An 18391-nucleotide genomic window follows, 5' to 3' on the forward strand; every position below is an offset into this window, starting at 1 on the left:
CTCTGCACAAGGCACTGAGCAAGACAATAAAGATACAGCACTGAGCAAGAAACCTCCAGTCTTTCTTTTATCATGTGGAAGAGAAAATAGACTTTTTCTGTGGCACTTCCCAGGACACAGTATAGCAGAGCAGAGCACAGATTCTGGAATCAGAGCACTAAAATCAAAGCCTTGTAGGGGGCCAAATGGTAGCCCCCAAAGAGATATATCCGAGTCGGAGAGAAGAGGAAAAGACACAGAGAAGGCCAAGTGAAGGAAACAGTTATACAGCTACAGGCCAAAGAATGCCTGGAGCCACTAGAAGCTAGAACAGGCAAGAAAGGGTTCTTCTCTACAGTCTTTTGGAGGAGCACACAATGGTCCTGAACTGTGACATTTAATTCCTTAAAAAGTACGCAGGACATGATTTCCTATAGCAGCTACCACCCCTCGGATAAGAATGGAGGGGTTGCTCTTTACCCCAACTAGACCATGAACAACCTTACAATCAAAGCTAGGGGGGCTAGTGAGTTTTCAAAGAAAATACACCTACCTTTATCACTCTCTCCCTTCTTGCATTTAGAATACTTCAGACACTGCCAGCTACACCCTGGGAAGCAAAGTCAAAATGTGCAGCAGGCCAGGCAGTAGGTCTGGGAAATTAAGATATAGCTGCCTGTTCCGATTAGTGGTATTGCTGCAGGGCCAGAATATCACGGTTCATTTGGGCCTGGTTTGGCTGAAAAGATACAAGCCTCAAATAAGGCTAGACAGTAAAATAGACAAATAAAACTATGGAGGGGCGCCTGGGTGGCGCAGTCGGTTAAGCGTCCGACTTAAGCCAGGTCACGATCTCGCGGTCCGTGAGTTCGAGCCCCGCGTCAGGCTCTGGGCTGATGGCTCGGAGCCTGGAGCCTGTTTCCGATTCTGTGTCTCCCTCTCTCTCTGCCCCTCCCCCGTTCATGCTCTGTCTCTCTCTGTCCCAAAAATAAATTAAAAAAAAAAAAAAAAAAAAAAAAAAGTTGAAAAAAAAAAAAAAAACAACTATGGAGCATTCACATAATGGAACATTATACAGCAGTCAAACCAAATAAAGTAAGGTGCAGAATAGTGTATGTTGCATGTTGCTTTTTTTCTAAAAAAAAAAAAAAAAGAAAAAAGAAAAAGGAGAGTAATTTATACACATATTTTCCTATATACACTAAAAATACCAAAAAATTTTAAAAGAAACTAACCAAGGTGACAACCCTAAGGGAAATGGGGGCAGAGACAGGAGTATGGGGACAGAAGCAGAAGCAAAACTTTCTTTTTGTATTGTGTTGATTTTTGAACCATAGGAATATATTACCGACTCAGAAAAACATTTAAGTCTACTGAAAATAAAAAAAATAAAATAAAACAAGATTATAATAACTCACACTGCAGGCAGTAGTAGAAAATGATACATATGAAGAGGGCAATTTGATGATATACATCAAGGACTCTAAAATTAGACCCTGGACCTAGTAATTTGACTTCTGAAAGGAATTTAAGGAAAAAGTGAAAGATTTGTATATACACACACATACACACATTCTTACACAGAGATGTTCACTACAGAATTATCTGTCATAGTTAAAATTTTGAGAAAATTTTGAAAAAATAATCAGTCCAAGAAATTATGGAACATCCAAACAATTGAGTGATAGGCAGCTGTTAAAAAGTACGTCAAAAACAAATATCTTAGCAATACAGAAAAAATATTCATAGAGTATTTTTGAAATCATTCATTAATTTTTCAGTAAAATTGGTAAAGTGTTTACCAGGTGCTCTGCACTGAGATGGATGCTGATTAAAAACTCCAGTTATGAGGCAGTACATCAGTGGGTAATCCCGCTTTTTTGTGCATTTATAACTAAACTGGAAGGATAAACACCAAAATGAGAACAGTGATTACCTCCTGGTGGTGAGATTACAGGTGAAATATATTTTCTGTAATGGTCATACATTACTTCTACAGTAAGAGCAAAAAGCATCACTTTTTAAAATCAGGCTAACACCTCCTAGGATCAAAAATGAATCACTTCCATCTCTCTTCCCTCAGCCCTCCCTGATTCACTGAACACAAGCAAGGTGTCTCCTTCAACCACAGCCATCCAGTGATCAGTAAGAAAAAGCCAAGAATACTGTAGATATCTCCTTGACATCTCTGAGCTGCCGCAACCCACCTGTGCCCTCCCCCACCATTTCTAGGTTTCTTCTTCTGTTGAAGAAATAATCCTCTGGTTTTTTAAGCCACTCTAAGTTGCATTTTCTGTTACTTGCATCTGAAGGCATTCTGAGCTGACAGGGTAACATACTAAATAATAAAGGCCGTGTTATGGCTCGGATGGGTAGTCCAAAATGTTTATTGTGATCACCAAGTTGAACCTGTAGACTGATGTTAATTACCTCACCAGCTTCTGGCTCCATAGTCTTCTCTGAAGTTCTTGGGAAACAGAACACAGGAGAAGCTGTTAGTGGGGAGTCCAGGCACACAGGGAGCACTACCTATAGCGTGAAGTATAGAAAAACTGGGTAGCTACTCCTGCCACATACAAGATGACCCAGCATTTCCGCTTCTGAGAATGCATCCTAAGAAAAGAATCATGGATGTGATGATGCATCCACGCAAATATTCTTCATTAATATATATCAGAAAGAGAGGTGGGCAAAACCTAGTGCTGAACAATTGGAATAGAAAGGAAAATTGCATGTTCTAACAGTGGAGTACTTTGCAGTCATTAAGGCCTGGGAATATGCACTCAATACACTGATGAGTGAAAAACAGGTAGCAAGGTGCTATGTAAATTCAGAAACCAGAACAAATTTATACATGTAATAAAAAAGGAATGAGAATATCCACTGAAATATTGATAATGCAGTCACAAGGGGGGTAGAATGACAATGTTATTTTATTTTCGAGCATTTGTCTTTTTGTTTAAGCTTCTAAAATAAATGTATTTTCTTATGCAGCGGGTAAGAAGATTTTTTTTTTTTAATGTCCCCTTTTCATAGAATAATGTGGGCCCTCCGACCAAGATGTTGGCCTCATCAACACCAACTTAGTCTAATAACTGCCTGCAGATCCAATGGTGTTAACAAGAAACAATTTATATTTGTGTTTTAAACACAGACTGAGGCTGGGGCACCTGAGTTGGTTAAGCATCGGACTTCAGCTCAGGTGACGATCTCACACTTTTAGTTCGAGCCCCGCATCGGGCTCTCTGCTGTCAGTGCGGAGCCCGCTTCAGATCCTGTCTCCTTCTCTCTCCACCCCTTCCCCACGCATACTCTTTCTCAAAAATAAACATTTAAAAATAATAATAATAAATAGACTGATGCCAACGGCAGCAAGCTGAGATACAGAAAAAGATAAAGAAATTTTGTTTCCAGGTAAATTTGCGTTATATAAATGCAGTATGTTTTCTTTAATTCCATAAATACAGTTTTGATGCTGCCAATTTGAGAAATTATTAACATTTCCTTAAATAAGTCTATTCTCTATTGAAGCTCATTCCCTTGCACAAAATGGAATGATCTTGGAAACAATATAAAGGAATGCTGATTTGCTATGTCATTGATAAAAGCATAGTCATTTACATAAAAAGCAAGTCATTTACATCCTTGTCTTGATCCACTAGACTTCATTATGCAGAAATAATAGCTATCAAGCAGGTCTGACCTTTGTACCATCTGGGGACAACAGCTAATACAGCTCTAGCTCCTGGATCACAGGACCTGGGCCCACTTCTAGCCTCACCACTTGCTAGCTGGGTGTCCTTAAGTGTTTACTTAACCTCTCGGAGTTTCAGCTTTCTCATGTGTATACAGAGATAGTAAGAGTATCTGCCTCAGAGAGCTGCCATGAAGATGAAATGAGCGAATCCACACAAAAGGGTCTGAGTTTCATTCCTCACCCACAGTAATCTGATAAAAAGTAAGCTCTCTTCTAATTTGGTTTCATCTTATATGTGGAGATAGACCCTCGACCTGGAACATTAGATTCCTTTTTTTCTTTTTTTTTTGACTTGTAACAAAATGTTTTTTATTTATTTATTGTAAGGCAAAGTATATAACCATTAAAATCAAATGGCGGGGCGCCTGGGTGGCTCAGTCGGTTGGGCGTCCGACTTCAGCTCAGGTCACGATCTCGCGGATCCGTGAGTTCGAGCCCCACATTGGGCTCTGGGCTGATGGCTCAGAGCCTGGAACCTGTTTCCGATTCTGTGTCTCCCTCTCTCTCTGCCCCTCCCCCGTTCATGCTCTGTCTCTCTCTGTCCCCAAAATAAATAAACATTAAAAAAAAATTTTTTTAATAAAATCAAATGGCAATACACAGCTCTTAGAAAAAACAAAAACAAAAACAAAAAAACTCTTGCCTCATTTCTTCCCATTTCCCAGCTGTCATCCCCAGAGATACCTGCATTCAAGCATTTTAGTTATCTTCTGTTCTCCTCATTCTCCCGCGAGAGATATATCAGTTTTCCAGTTTTATTGAGAGATAAGTGACACACAGCATTGTGTAAGTTTAAGATGTGCAGCACAATGTTTGGATTTACATGTATTGTGAAGTGATTATCACAACAGGCTTAGTTAACAACCATCCTGTCATATACATACAATAGGGAGAAAAGGAAAAAAATTCTCCTTGTGATGAGAACCCATAGGATCTAATCTCTTAACTTGCCTGTATATGCTACAGAGGTGTTAGCTACAGTCATCATGTGGTACGTGACAGCCTAGGACTTATTTATCTTATAACGAACTGGACGTTTGTGCCTTTGACCACTTTCTTCCAATTCCTTCCCCCCCTCCCTTCGCCCCCTGGCTCTGGTAAACACAAACCTGATCTTTTCTTTCTAAGTTCAGTGTGGGATTTTTTTTGTTCTTGTTTTAGATTCCACAAACAAGGGGCACCTGGGTGGGTCAGTTGGTTAAGCATCTGACTTTGGCTCAGGTCATGGGCTGAGGTCATGATCTCACCGTTCGAGAGTTCAAGCCCCCCATCGGGCTCTGTGCTGACAGCTCAGAGCCTGGAGCCTGCTTCGGATTCTGTGTCTCCCTCTCTCTCTGCCCCTCCCTGCTCACGCTCTGTCTCCCTCTCTCTCAAAAATAAGTAAGCATTAAAAAAAAATTTTTTTAGATTCCACAAATAAGTGAAATCAAACAGTATTTTCTTTCTCTGACTTATTTCACTTAGCATAATGGCCTCAGGGTCCAACCATTCTCATTTTTTACAGCTGAATAATACTCCAGGGTGTGTGTGTGTGTGTGTGTGTGTGTGCACGCGTACCCTAACTTCTTTCTCTGTTTATCCATCAACAGACACTTGTTTCTCTAGCTTGGCTACTGTAAATAATGTTGCTATGAATGTGGAGGTACAGATATCTTTTCCAGTTAGTGTTTTCATTACCTTTGTATGTATGGAACATTAGATTCTGAAGAGGCTCCAGCATCCTATTTTAAGAATTCATGTTGGACATAGATATTTGACTTTTAAGTACAGACTTGACATCATTTATTTAATGTCCCCTATGTTAAACGAGATGCTCAGAGAAAATGGTGGATCTTTTAGACCACTAAAAATCTGCTTCAGCATGTGTATTAGAAAAGGCAACTACTCCCATTTGCTTTGTCCTATATATATATATATATATATATATATATATATATATATTTTTTTTTTTTTTTTTTTTTTTTTTTTTTAGAGAGAGAGAGAGCAAGTGACCAAGCAAGTAGGGGCAGAGGGAGAGAGAGAGAATCCCAAGCAAACCCCACACTCAGCACGGAGTCCAGCACGAGGCTTGATCCCATGATCCTGGGATCATGACCTGAGCTGAAATCAAGAGTTGGGCGCTCAACCGACTGACCCACCCAGGCGCCCCTGCCTTTTCCTATCTTATTCTTTACAAAAAGCACTACATTCTTGGTATTGTGACTAATAATACAAATGAGAGCTAAAACCATCACTCACATGTATTTGGTACTTACTATATACCAGGAAGTATCCCACATATTTTCATGCATTATCTCATTCTCACAATTAACCAATGAGTTACGTTCTGATTATTCCCATTTTTTCTATGTTTATTTATTTATATTGAAAGAGCACATGTGCATGAGCAAGGAAGGGGCAGACAGAGAGGAGAGAAGGAATCCAAAGCAGGCTCGGCCCTGTCAGCACAGAGCCCGAAGCGGGGCTTGATCTCATGAACCGTGAGATCATAACCTGAGACAAAATCAAGAGTCCAACGTTTAACTGACTGAGCCACTCAGGCACCCCTACTATTCCCATTTTTTAGATGAGGAAACTGAGTCACAAAGAGACAGAAAAGTCCTGAGTCCAGATATAAATATAATATATAACAATAATAACATAACAATAATAACAACACAGCACTGGATTTCCAAACATCATCTCTTATGCTTAGGACAACCTTGTACTATTCCCAATAATGGATAAGAAACTAAGAACTAAAGTAAATTAGCTAAGGCAAGATATAGGTTCATGTGGCCCCAAAACCAGCCACTCCAAGCAAGTGCCCCTCTGCAGACAGAACAAGGAAGGGCTTAGCAGATTCCTGAAGGTCTCCCCTAAGGTTATAGGACATTGGAGAGGCACAGGACTTCAGAATTACCAGATCCAAGCCCCCTCACTTTACAGATGTGGAAAGGGAGGCCCAGAGAGAGGATAAGACTTGCAGAAGGCAGTGAGAGCCACAACTAAAACCTAGGTCCCCTGACTCCCTGCACCACATCCTTGTGGTGACATGATGAGACCCTGTCACACGGAGTCATCCATGCTCGACTCTGTGAAAACAGGAAAGGAAAGCCTGACTGCCTCATAGTGATGATGTCGGTCTGTTGCCTCTCCCCTGCTCCCTGCTGACTCTGGGGACTATTGCACATACTTCTGGCACATTCAGAACTGGCAAGAGCAGAAAAGCTTGGGAAAGGAATCCACAGCCAAGACAGGGAGCTCGCAGTGCCCTTTCATGATCTAATAGGAGCCAATTTCCACTATGATTCTCCTGAAGCAGAACTGGAGATCTGGAGAAGGAGAGTGGCTCTAGCACATGTGGGTTTCTGTTGTAGACACCAGACACGAACATAACCTAAGTCTCTGAAAACGTGATCAAAATGAGCAAGTCCCCTGAATCTTTTCCAACTAAATGCATGCCTTTCCTAGTTTTTGCAATGGATAAAAAACAAATAAGAGAAATTTTTAAAAACAGAATTTTAGACGTGTTGAATTAAAATTCCTTCGGTATTATGTAATCCTTGAAATACAACAGTTGTTTACTAAACTTTGATTTCTAAGCTTCCCTTTGATGACAAATATTAATATTTATCATTTTTCTGATGTTGGACTAATGAGAATCTTAAGTGTTTATGAGAAGGCATTTAAATATTACAGTACGGTGGATGTGTTTGTCTTCTGATCTCTATTTCTCTGTCTTTAACATCAACCAGCATTTATTTTTTGTGTTGAATCCTGGGTTGTTGTTCGCCAACATTTGCAGCAAACTCTATATGGCCAGAACCGATGGCGTCTACGCTTACTTGATGACCAAAGGGAATATGACAGCCCACTAATAACACAGTACTATGGGAAGGATGTAGCCCTGATTTTCAAAGTGAAAACTGGGACCCATGTGCAACTACCAACCAGCAGGAGTAGACAGAGCAGCATCCCAGGTTTAATGACACCAATCAAGGTATTATTTATTGAATGGTGGCTACATATCAGGCACTATGCAAGGGCATGCTTCACAGCAACCATCTCACTTGATTCTCACAACAGCTAACAGCTAACTGGTATTATCGTTGTTTTACAGAAAAGCGAGATGCAGAAAGGTTGAGTCCTTTGCTCAAGATGACACGGCTAATGAGAAGCAAAGACAGGAGTTGGTCCTCAGAGCCAGAGAATAGGTTTTTGTCTCTACTCCCTTCCTATGAGCCCCTTCTTGACTCCCAGCATTTGAAAATTCCTATATCACCTGCATGGAGCAGCAGCCTTCAAGGTAACCCAGACTTTCAGATCTTGATGGTAAGGATGAGACATAACTCATCCTGTCCATCACAGGCCATGTGCTGCTTTATGCATGGAGAAAGAGCAAGAAACAGTACTACAAAAGGTCCATGCCTTCAGGGAGCAAACTTCTGAAGAGGGAAAATACACAATATTAACACAATCAGCAAGGCACTCTCTCCAGGAAAGGGAGGAAAGGGGAGGCTGTACGATTCAAGAAGCAGTAAGGGGGCTGAGGTCCAGGACTTCAACAGATTTCACTTACCTATACCCTCTGTGCAACCAAGACTCAGCTAACCAGAGAAGTAATGGAGCAGAGCCCAGAAGTAAGAGGCACAGTGCAAAGTTCAACATCGAGTTCTAAGTTAGGGACCAGGTGATGGGAGGCAGCATTAGCAAAATAGCCAGTACTCCTGCCTTCATAGAGCTTCCTTTCCTTCAGAGGAAAGAGGGCACCAATCAAAAATGGAGGTTAAATAAAAGCTATAAAAAAAAAGTATAAGTCAAGGAAGCTAAAACACAGGAACTAACCTACAGAGACCAAAGAAAAAGGCCTCAGTGAGTGTGGAGTGAATTAATTAATGATGAGCAAGGAAATGACTCACAACCAGGAACTGGCAAGAATACAGTTGGAGATTAGGTACAGACACTGGGGTACCAGGCGAGTCAGAGACTGTCAAGGCAGAGCCCAGTGAGGTCCATGGTCAGAGCAAACTTCAGCACTGAGTCGGATTTGCTACCGGACCTGTCACCAGGCTGTCATCCCACATTCCACCTGCCTGCTTACCTTAACTTCCAGACATCACCTACTTCCAGATCCTGGTCCCACTCTCCACTTACCTGTCCCTAGTGTAGGCAGCTCCTACCACACCAAGAGTGACTCACAGCAACCTGGCCAACCCAGAGTACCAGAAGCTGCTGTGTAGACCACCCAAATCCAGTGATTAGTATTCATAAGCATAAGAGTAGTTAACACATGCCAAGAGCTTTATACATACAATCTTACTCAACCCTCACAACATCCAGAGTCAGTGACTGTTACAAGTTCCATTTTAAAGATGACGAAACAGACCGAATCAAGACCTGTCCATGTGTCCACATCTCGTACCCGGTAAAGCCGCATGCCTTGGGTTTACAGATCTGGGTCTCTGAGCTCAAAAATAATAAAAATGTAAAATATAATAACAATAATAAAAATAAAAGCTAACATTTACTAAGAAATTATTATAGGAGAGGTACTCGTGCTAATATCTTATATAGATTATCCCATTTTATTCATACCTTCCTATGAGATACACACTCACTATGTCCATTTTATAGAAGAAAATAAAATTCTTGGGCAACACAACTTGCCCAAGATCACCCTCGACCTGTAAGAGACTGCCCTATGTATTTGCGAACTCCTAACGCTCTTCATCGCATCACAACAGAATGGTAGCATAGGAGGAGCCATAAAGAACTGGAACCTTGCTTTCTAAGTGTGGCCCATGGACCAGCAGCATCTGTACCACCTGGGAGCTTTTGAGACATGCAGGAGCTTCTGGCCCCACCAGGACCTTTCCATATCATTCCAGCCAGTCCCCAACCCACGAGAGCTGCACCCAGCTGTTTCATCTGCACTGGGAAGCCCAACACAGCTAACTCCTCCAGGCCAGGGAAGAGCTGGCCTGTTGCCTCTCAGAAGTTCAAGAGCCTAGAGGAAGCCGTGGCTTAGAAGAAGCTTTCTGTCCTGCTTGGAGGGGCCAAGAGAAGGCCTCAGCTGCAACCTTCATCTGTGGTCACTGGCTGCAGAAGCTTCTGGCCTTGCTCGTACCCACTCAGCCAGCAGATCCCAGCAACTGGGATTTCACATGGCAGTGGCCACCTGCTGTTTTTGTACCCCAGTATCACTTCCCCTCTTCTGAAGGTGCCAGCACCTCTCATTCATCAGGTCCCCTCCGTGTGATAACCAGGCAAGCAGGGCACAGCACAGCTCAGGAGGGCACCATTCACATAGGTATTTGTAAAAACAAAAAAACTTTCCATCCCGCCCTCCACCTGACCATCTTTGTTGTTGTTACACCCCTTCCATACCCTCTGCCTTTATTTCTCCGTCTGGGTGGCTTTTTCCTGCCCTCCTTGGGACCACTACCTCTCTATCCACCAGCCTCATTCCTGGGAGAATCTGAACAGGAATCGCCTGTGTTCCTGGGCTGAGACAAACAACCTTACCCCAGCAGGTTCCAGCCCCCTCCTCTGCCGGTCCTCCCAGCACACACCTGCTCCGAGGCATCCTTAGAACGTCTCCGGGCACAACCGAGCAGGTACTGTCCTGCTGGTAATGTGGAGACTTAAGACAGCAATGAGTTCTAGGGTGTTTTTTTTTTTCCCCAAAATGAAGACATGGGAAGAAGACCTTAAGCCTTGCAGAAAATGAAAATTTTGTTCTTACCATCCACCACATGCTTCAGTGATTAAACGACTACAGACCATACTCTCCTCCAAACCGTGCTCAACTAAAATATGCAAGCACTAAACCTCATGAGGGAGTACTGATACTTCCACATTATCTGTGATGGGTTTTAGCTCCAATAGCTGTGAGTCTGAGAAACTGCAAAATACACTGAATTTTAATGGAAATCTGATTCTTAAAAAAAAGAGGTAAATCCATAACAAGGAAGACTAATAAACACATAAATAGACTCAGAAAGAGCCTTTCAGTTCCAGAATACTGTCGAGGTGTGCCTTTTGCAAACCTCTTAGCCAGTTTCTCATTTTTCCCCTTCTATTCCTACTTATTTATCATTAAAAGAAAACCTTGGCATATGTACAAAATATCCCCCAAATATGTAATTTTTAAATGGATTTTAAACCCTCCAACGAGAACACTTTTTCCTACTCTCTTTTTCCCCTCTATTAAGTCAACACAGTAGAAAAATAAAACTACTACAATTGTGAAATGACCTCCTGATGAGTAAAAAACGCTCAGGAAATGCTGAAAAACCAAATTGTGGTGCAGGGTAATCGAAATTCAGGCCAAGAATGCTCCTGGACACTGGATACAAGGTTTTAAATATAAATATTCAGACAGATACAAACCTACATATACACATTTTCTATAAGAAAAAAAAAAAACTTTTAAAAGGAAAAGGTCCCCAAATACTATGGATAATCCATCAAATGGAAGGTATTTAATCAAATTAGCTTAATTATTCTGCCCTGAAAAGGAGGGTGAGGGTAACTCTAAAAAAATTAAAAAGGAAACAAATCTTTATAATAGGCAACTCTCTGGAAGCCTCCGTTTCAGGCTACTGAATTAGAATGGTCAGATGCTACTGGTTCATTCCCACGGTGGGCGTGGGGCCTACTTAATTAAAAACAAAAAAAGAAAGAAAGAAATTTAAAATAAAAATTTAAAGAATGTTACTAGTTAAAACCGGTGGTAGTGTGTATCTGAACAATAGTTGAAACCTTTACAATAATGAAGCCACAGCTCACGAAAGCATGTAACTCAGTTTCTTTTGAACGTAATTGTAATGGGTTACTATTTTTTTTCCAGCTATGAGGCATAAAACAAACTAAGTATCAGGAAGAGAAACACAGCCTGAAACAAAATTGAGAATCCTAAGTCAGGCGAGCACAACTAGAGATACAAAATGGGACAGGGGGTGGGGAGGGGTGCCTTTGGATTTGACCCCAAAGATAACCCGGAACACAACCTATGGTTGTAGTTCATCAAATTCCAGGAGAGCTTTGTGACAAGGCTTTCATGCCCAAAGCCTTCAAAATGCTACATTCTACATATTTCCCTCCCCACACAGGACTTTCACCTGTTAGACTGTACTGATTCATTTCATGATGTTCTGTTGTTAGAATCAGTGGTTGTCACTCCTAAATGCACTTCAGACTCACCTGGGAAACTTAAAAAAGAAAGTAACGCTGCCTGCCTCCCCTCCCACGCTCTGATTTAATTTTTCTGGATGGGACCAGCCCCAGGTGACTTGAACTTGCAGCAAGGGCTGAGAACCACTGGTTGAAAATCAATCCAAACAGGTTAAAATTATGTAAAGAAGGAAGCACCATAATTGGGCTAAGTAAATTTACATGAGGAAGCAAGGTGCCTCAAATTCCCTTCTTAATCAGATATAAGATGATACTTTAAGGATCCCAGATTTTTTCTTCATCAAATTTAGAGTCTCAATTGCATGGGAGAAATATATCTAGTTGCCCATAATGCTCCAGCTTTTACCAAAGGACTGAAGAAGTTTGGCACATCACATGCGAGACGGAGACAAAAACTGTACAATGAAGAGTGAACTATTCCATCTAGTACTCAAAATATGATAAACAAGGTAACGTGGAGCAGGGTGCATGAGGTTGTCTTATCAATTAACAACAGTAAGAGCAAATTCACAGCTACCATTTCTTGACTGCCGGTTACTGTGCTAAGCACTCTCTATGGGTTACCTCCCGGAAAATTTCAACAATTTGAAATCTGAAACAGGAATCATCACCTCCATTTCACAGATAATAAGGAAACTGAGACTCAGCAAGACTAGGACATTATCCCCAAGTTACACTAAAAGTAAGGTGTCAAACCAAGACTGTAATCCAGGTCTTTGACCCTCTAGCGTCCATTCTCTCTTTTTTTTAATTTTTTTTAATGTTCATTTATTTTTAAAAGAGAGAGACCGAGCACAAGCAGGGGAGGGGCAGAGAGAGACAGAGGCAGAGACAGAGAATCTGAAGCAGGCTCCAGGCTCTGAGCTCTGAGCTGTCAGCACAGAACCCAAAGCGGGGCTCGAACTCACGAACCGTGGGAGCCTGACCTGAGCCAAAGTCGGACCAAATGAGCCACCCGGGCGCCCCTGTAGAGTCCATTCTTGTAACCACCACGATCTCCCATCTAGATCGCGCAAAAGTTTCCTCAATACTTGCTCCTCATAGTACAGTCCGTGGACCAATGGCATCAGCCTGAATCTCTGGCCTATTTCACATATACTGAATCAGAACCAGCAGCTTATGATCAGCAGGAGATTCCTACGGTCATTAAAGTTAAAACAAACAAACAAACAAAACACAGGTCTACCTGGACAATTCTCTCTCACAAGCTCATCATCATCTATACTGCATCCACACTCTTAAAAAACAAATCCTATCATTTCATTTCCCCACTTAAGACTATAAAATGGTTTCCCAAATGCCCTTGGAATAAAGTCCAAAATTCTTTTACAATACAGGTAACTGGACTCTGAATAATATCACTGGTGGCTGCCAGCGCAGCCCTAGCTCCCCAAGTCCCACAACCAGTGATTTTTATACCCCAGACACAGAGACCTTTCCACTCATCAAACCCCAATACCCACTCTTCCTTTCCTACTTCCTCTTTCCTGCCTTCCTTCTTCCTCTAAGGTCTTCCCTGCCTAAAATTAACCACCACCCACCACCACAACCAACTCCATGCCAGCCACATTCACAGCTGTGTCTCCAGGGCCTACCAGTGAGGTGCCTGGCACAGAGCTAGGTGCAGGATAAATGTGCAGAATAAACAGATGCTACTGAGGGCTTCTGCTGTTCCCTCTGCCCATCTGCTCTTTGCTCTTACCCATTTCTCCTTCTCTGTCCCCTGCAGCACCCCTTTTCTCTCACTCACTCCTTATCAGTAACCAATAGCCTCATGGCTATTGCAGGTGTCAGCTTTAGAGAGACACCTGCCATGTCCACGTGTCCATTGCCCTGGGGTTAGTCACCAGCAGGGTGATGACTGTTTCACTTTAACCCTGAGACACCTGGAATAGGCCTAGTCCTTTCCAGAAATAGAAAGAAGCCCTCACTGACAAGGGCAGGCCGCTTTTCAATCTGATATTTAATATATAGACGGAACCACAGATCAGGGACCTCTCAGCAGGCAACGTAAAGGCGAAAGCTTGACTATCTATCTCTCTCCCCACACAAAGAGTATCACTGTGCTGGCAAGATCAATTATCAAATTTGCGGGCACACTTGACATGTGATGGTCAACCTGGCTGTTCTAAGAAATCAAATGGCAAATCCTTTTATAAAATAGACACCTGCCTCAAGTTTAAATCGTGACTAAATGTGATATATTTTCATATGTTGTTTACTTTTATTACAAAAATAAGAGCTACTAGCCATCTATTGAACACTAGCTACTGAGTGCCTGACAACATGCTCCAAGCCTTAAAAACATCACCTTATTTAATCTTTATCATCACGTTATGAGGTACAAATGCTGATTATTCCTAGTTTACAGAAGAAACCAAGGGCTAAGTGCCCTAAGAGGGAAGGCTGGGATTTAAATCATAGGCCTCCAGACTACCACTCTCTATGGCTTCTTTGCTATGTTTTGCTATTTGGATCACTTTCTCGTCTGAGAAATCACAGACATGGACATTCCCAAAGAAACAGCCCCTTGGAAGATGACCTCAAAGGCTGAGATTTTTTTCATCGCAATGTAGACACCGAAAGGAAAGCAACCTGCTACATCTTATATTTCAAAGCATTTCTATCTTAAAAGAGATTCAAGAAAAAGATGTGGGAACAGAGCTTAGGGATGCTTATGAATGCAATTTCACAAACATTTTTTCAGTGTCTACTAGTGGTCAGGCATGTGCTGGAAGCTGAACAAGCAGACTGTTAGCTGGGAGAGCGCTGGGCGGGCGGTAGGGAGGGGGCAGGAGGGGTTGGGGAGAACATCTCTCATGATGACTGTTTATGAATGTTTAGTCGATAATTTATAAAAACGTTAGTTTAGTAACTAATTATGTAGAAAGCATCTTTCACACACACAAGAGGTAAGTTACCTGCTTTATTATCTACGAACTGAAAGGGCCAATGTGCCTTCTAAAACTAAAGTTTTATATAATTCAAACAACGCATGTGTATATTTCTGATACCCTAAGTTAGCTAGTGGGTTAGAATGTAACTTGTGCGAATGCAAACACAGTGTCAGATTTTGTTCTCAAGGGTCTGAAAGAAAAAAAGGGAAAAAAGCATGGGGAACCAAAACAAGACATTCCCAAAATAGAAAGGGAGCATATTGAAGCTGCATGTATATACAAATAAAGAGAGGAGCACAGAAATATTTCCTAAAGCATTCCACCAAACGCTTCCAGGAATAGGAACAGGATGAGAACACCAAATAAAAGAAATCATGAACCTGAAAAGTCATATACAGTACTATGAGGCCTCCAGAATCCTGTCTCCTGGCAGAAACAAGAGGCTTTTGACACGAGGGCATGAGATGAAGACCATAGATCACTTTCCTCATTTATAAAATAAAGGAGTTAAATTAGATGGTTTTTAAGGTCCTTCCAGCCCTTACTCATTAGCTCCTTTAATCCATGTGGCCCCTGCACCTAAAGAGGATGGGCATATGAAGATGCTCAAAAAATATTTGCTTAATTAATAAAATAGTACGACCTTACCAATAAGAAGAGGGCCTTTACAACAATGGGTCCTGGACTATGGCCTACAAAAAACAAATTAGGAGGGAAACCTTATCTAAACAGCTTCACATCTAGTGCTCCTCCTAGCTGACTGATGGTAGAATGAAAATAACCCTGGACTAGGAAATGAATCGCTCGGGTCTAGTCTCATCTCTGACACAAACCAACCCTATGACCTTGGGTAAACTGCTTTAGCACCTGGTCCAGTTTCCTCATCTCTAAAAGAAAGGTATTATAAAGCTAAATATAGCTAACATTTGTGGAACTTTTACTATATGCCAGGAACTGTTCCAAGATCTTTGCCTTAAATTTAAATGATCTCAAAGGTTTTTGCAGCCCTAACATTTAGTCTCTGACTACAGAGGAAACATGGTATAATGGAAAAATTCCAAATTCTGTACTCAGAAACGTTGGGTTCCCTCACTCTGTTAGGTGGGGTCTTTTTCTTTTCTTTTTTAATTATTTTTAATGTTTATTTATTTTTGAGAGACAGAGCATTTGTGGGGGACGGGCAGAGAAGGAGGGAGACACAGAATCCAAAGTGGGCTCCAGGCTCTGAGCTGTGAGCACAGAACCCTACCTGGAAGTCAGACTCACAAACTAGGAGACCATGACCTGAGGCGAAGTCAGACACTTAACCAACTAAGCCACCCAGCACCACCACCCCCACCCCCAGCATCTCAGGTGCGGCCTTTTTCTAAGCAGAGACTATCAAGGAGACTGGGTCACAATCCCAGTACTTCTATTCACTAGCTGAGTTAATTTGGACAATTTGCTTAACTTTAATTGCTTTACTAAAACTTTTAGTTTTCTTATATGTGAAATGCATATAAAATGGTTATCTCATACAGCATTTGAGAGAATTAAACTATAATAACTAAAGGTAATAAATATAAATTACATTTTATTACTAGGTGTGTCATGTGGACAAATCATATTCTCAAGGTTTTTCCTCATCTACAGATGACAGGTACGGTGTTACAAAAAGAAGTAATATGAACACTCTGTAAATTATCCAGTGTTAGCTGTGTTATAAAGCATGCATATTCCCTAACACTTGGAAAAGCACATACAATACTCCCCTATCTAATACTTGTAACAGCATATACAATCAATGACGACGACACCTACAAAAGACATCTTTACTAGCTATATCTCTCCAGTACCCAACAACTGCTTTCCTAAACAATTCTCTCTAGTCCCAGCTCCAAGCAGGTGGACACAGAGGCTGCCAGCCAAGAACGCAGTGCCACCTGGAAGTTGTAGTTCCGAGTCAAAGGCGCAATCCACAGAAAGGCTGGAAGTGAGACTTCATCTCCCAGGAGACACCTCGCCGCACCACATGGCACGCTGGGAGATAGAGTACCAGCCCGCCGGGAAACAGGCGGCAGGACTCCAACTCCCAGACGCCTGCGCTACTCAGGCCGCCGGCAGTAACATGGAGCCTGAGAGGGAGAGTTCAGGCACACCCGGCTTAACAGGTGCGAGTAGGAGTCGCTTTCGGTAGTCCCAGGCCCAGCCTAGGTCAGGGCCTTTCTACAACAACCACTGAGCTCATTTTTCTGCTGGTCCCCGGCACATTTCTTGAGGGATCCGAAATAATAAAGCAGTAAATCTGCAAGTGGCAGACTTCCACAAGCAAGACCTCTCTTAGCTTTCGGCTCCAGCCAGCATCCTTGGGCCACTTCGGTAAAGATCTTTAAGCTCTTTTTTCCCAAATAAAGCACTGTGAGTGGCTGATCCAAGGTCATATAACAAAAGAATCTGATCCTAGAGAGTCGCCTCCAACTCCAGTTCCACTAACCAGCCTCCCCTCCCCCCTCCCCCCCCACACGTTTTAAATCCCCGCGTATTTTTGTATAAAAAACTACATTAATCCATAAAATAGTCCAAACGAGTCCTCATGAGTTCCCCCACCATAAAGCCAGTGCTTTGTGTTTTCAAAATGTCAAATGTAAGATTCCCTCCCAAAACACTACCTTCCCTCTACCTACATAGCTCCTTTCTTGGGCACGTGTTCAGCCCCCTCCCTTTGCGGATCCCAAAGCCGGGTGATTAACACAGTTTTGTTGGGGCAGCGGTTTATGCTACTTGCCTATGACCTTGGAAAACCCTCAAAAAGCGGCTAGTGCCAATTACACCACCAGGTCTGGGTGCCAGGGTATCCCTGGAGCCGCTGGTGTGGCCCATGCCTTAGTTTACTCCTTCGTGCAGCGAATGAGGGGCGGGTTAGGGTTAGGGCTGTTGCTCAGAATGGGGCCTGAAAAGGTTCAAGGGGTAGGAGCGTCCTCCGGACAGACAACCTCCCCTGCCTCAAGGAGCTGTGCGAGCCAGACCCCATCCCACTGGACTGCGGGAGTAAGGACCAGACACGAGTGGAAACCCAGACCCGCACCCCAGAAACACTCTTCGACTGGGGCTTGCCCCCTGCCCCTACCTTCCAAGATCTTGGCAGCTGGGAAGTGAAAGGCAGAGGGAGGGAGCGCGGGGCAGAAGCGGCGCCTGGGCGTGTGCCCACTGGGGTGGCCACCTGAGGGACCCGGTAACCGGAGGGCAAAAAGTCTCCGGACTAGACGGAGCGGAGAGGGGACTACAATTCCCAGACGGCACCGCGGCGAGGGCGGGACCTAATATGGCCGCTAGTCTGGACAGACGCAAGGGCCAATAGGCGTAAAGTATGATCCTGAACTGGGCCAATCAGAAGCCATAATGTCAGTAACTCTGATTCAGGGGTAGGAAACGTTGTTTTCAAGACAACAACTGAGGTGAGAATAGCTCTGGAAAGGGATTTTTGTCATAAACTGCACAAGCCTCCTTTTTCTCCAAGTGACAAATAAGACTCTTCAGGTTATTCTGCTTTTTTTCCCTCCTACTTCCTTTCTTCCTTTTAACTACCCCCCCCCCCCGACTG

General features: G+C 42.7%; 1 protein-coding gene across 4 annotated transcripts in view; it reads right to left on the reverse strand.

The window, feature by feature from the left end:
• The window catches only part of FHIT (fragile histidine triad diadenosine triphosphatase), a 1422334-nt gene extending 1404276 nt beyond the window's left edge, over positions 1-18058 (reverse strand). For all 4 annotated transcript variants that reach the window (XM_060633696.3, XM_060633695.3, XM_060633693.3 and 1 more), the window contains exon 1: positions 17918-18058. The gene's annotated coding sequence lies outside the window, so the exon portion shown is untranslated. The remainder of the gene's footprint in view (positions 1-17917) is intronic.
• Positions 18059-18391: the final 333 nt, after the last annotated feature.

The sequence above is a fragment of the Panthera onca genome, chromosome A2 (genome assembly GCF_046562875.1).
Source record: "Panthera onca isolate mPanOnc1 chromosome A2, mPanOnc1 haplotype 2, whole genome shotgun sequence".
Taxonomy (NCBI): domain Eukaryota; kingdom Metazoa; phylum Chordata; class Mammalia; order Carnivora; family Felidae; genus Panthera; species Panthera onca.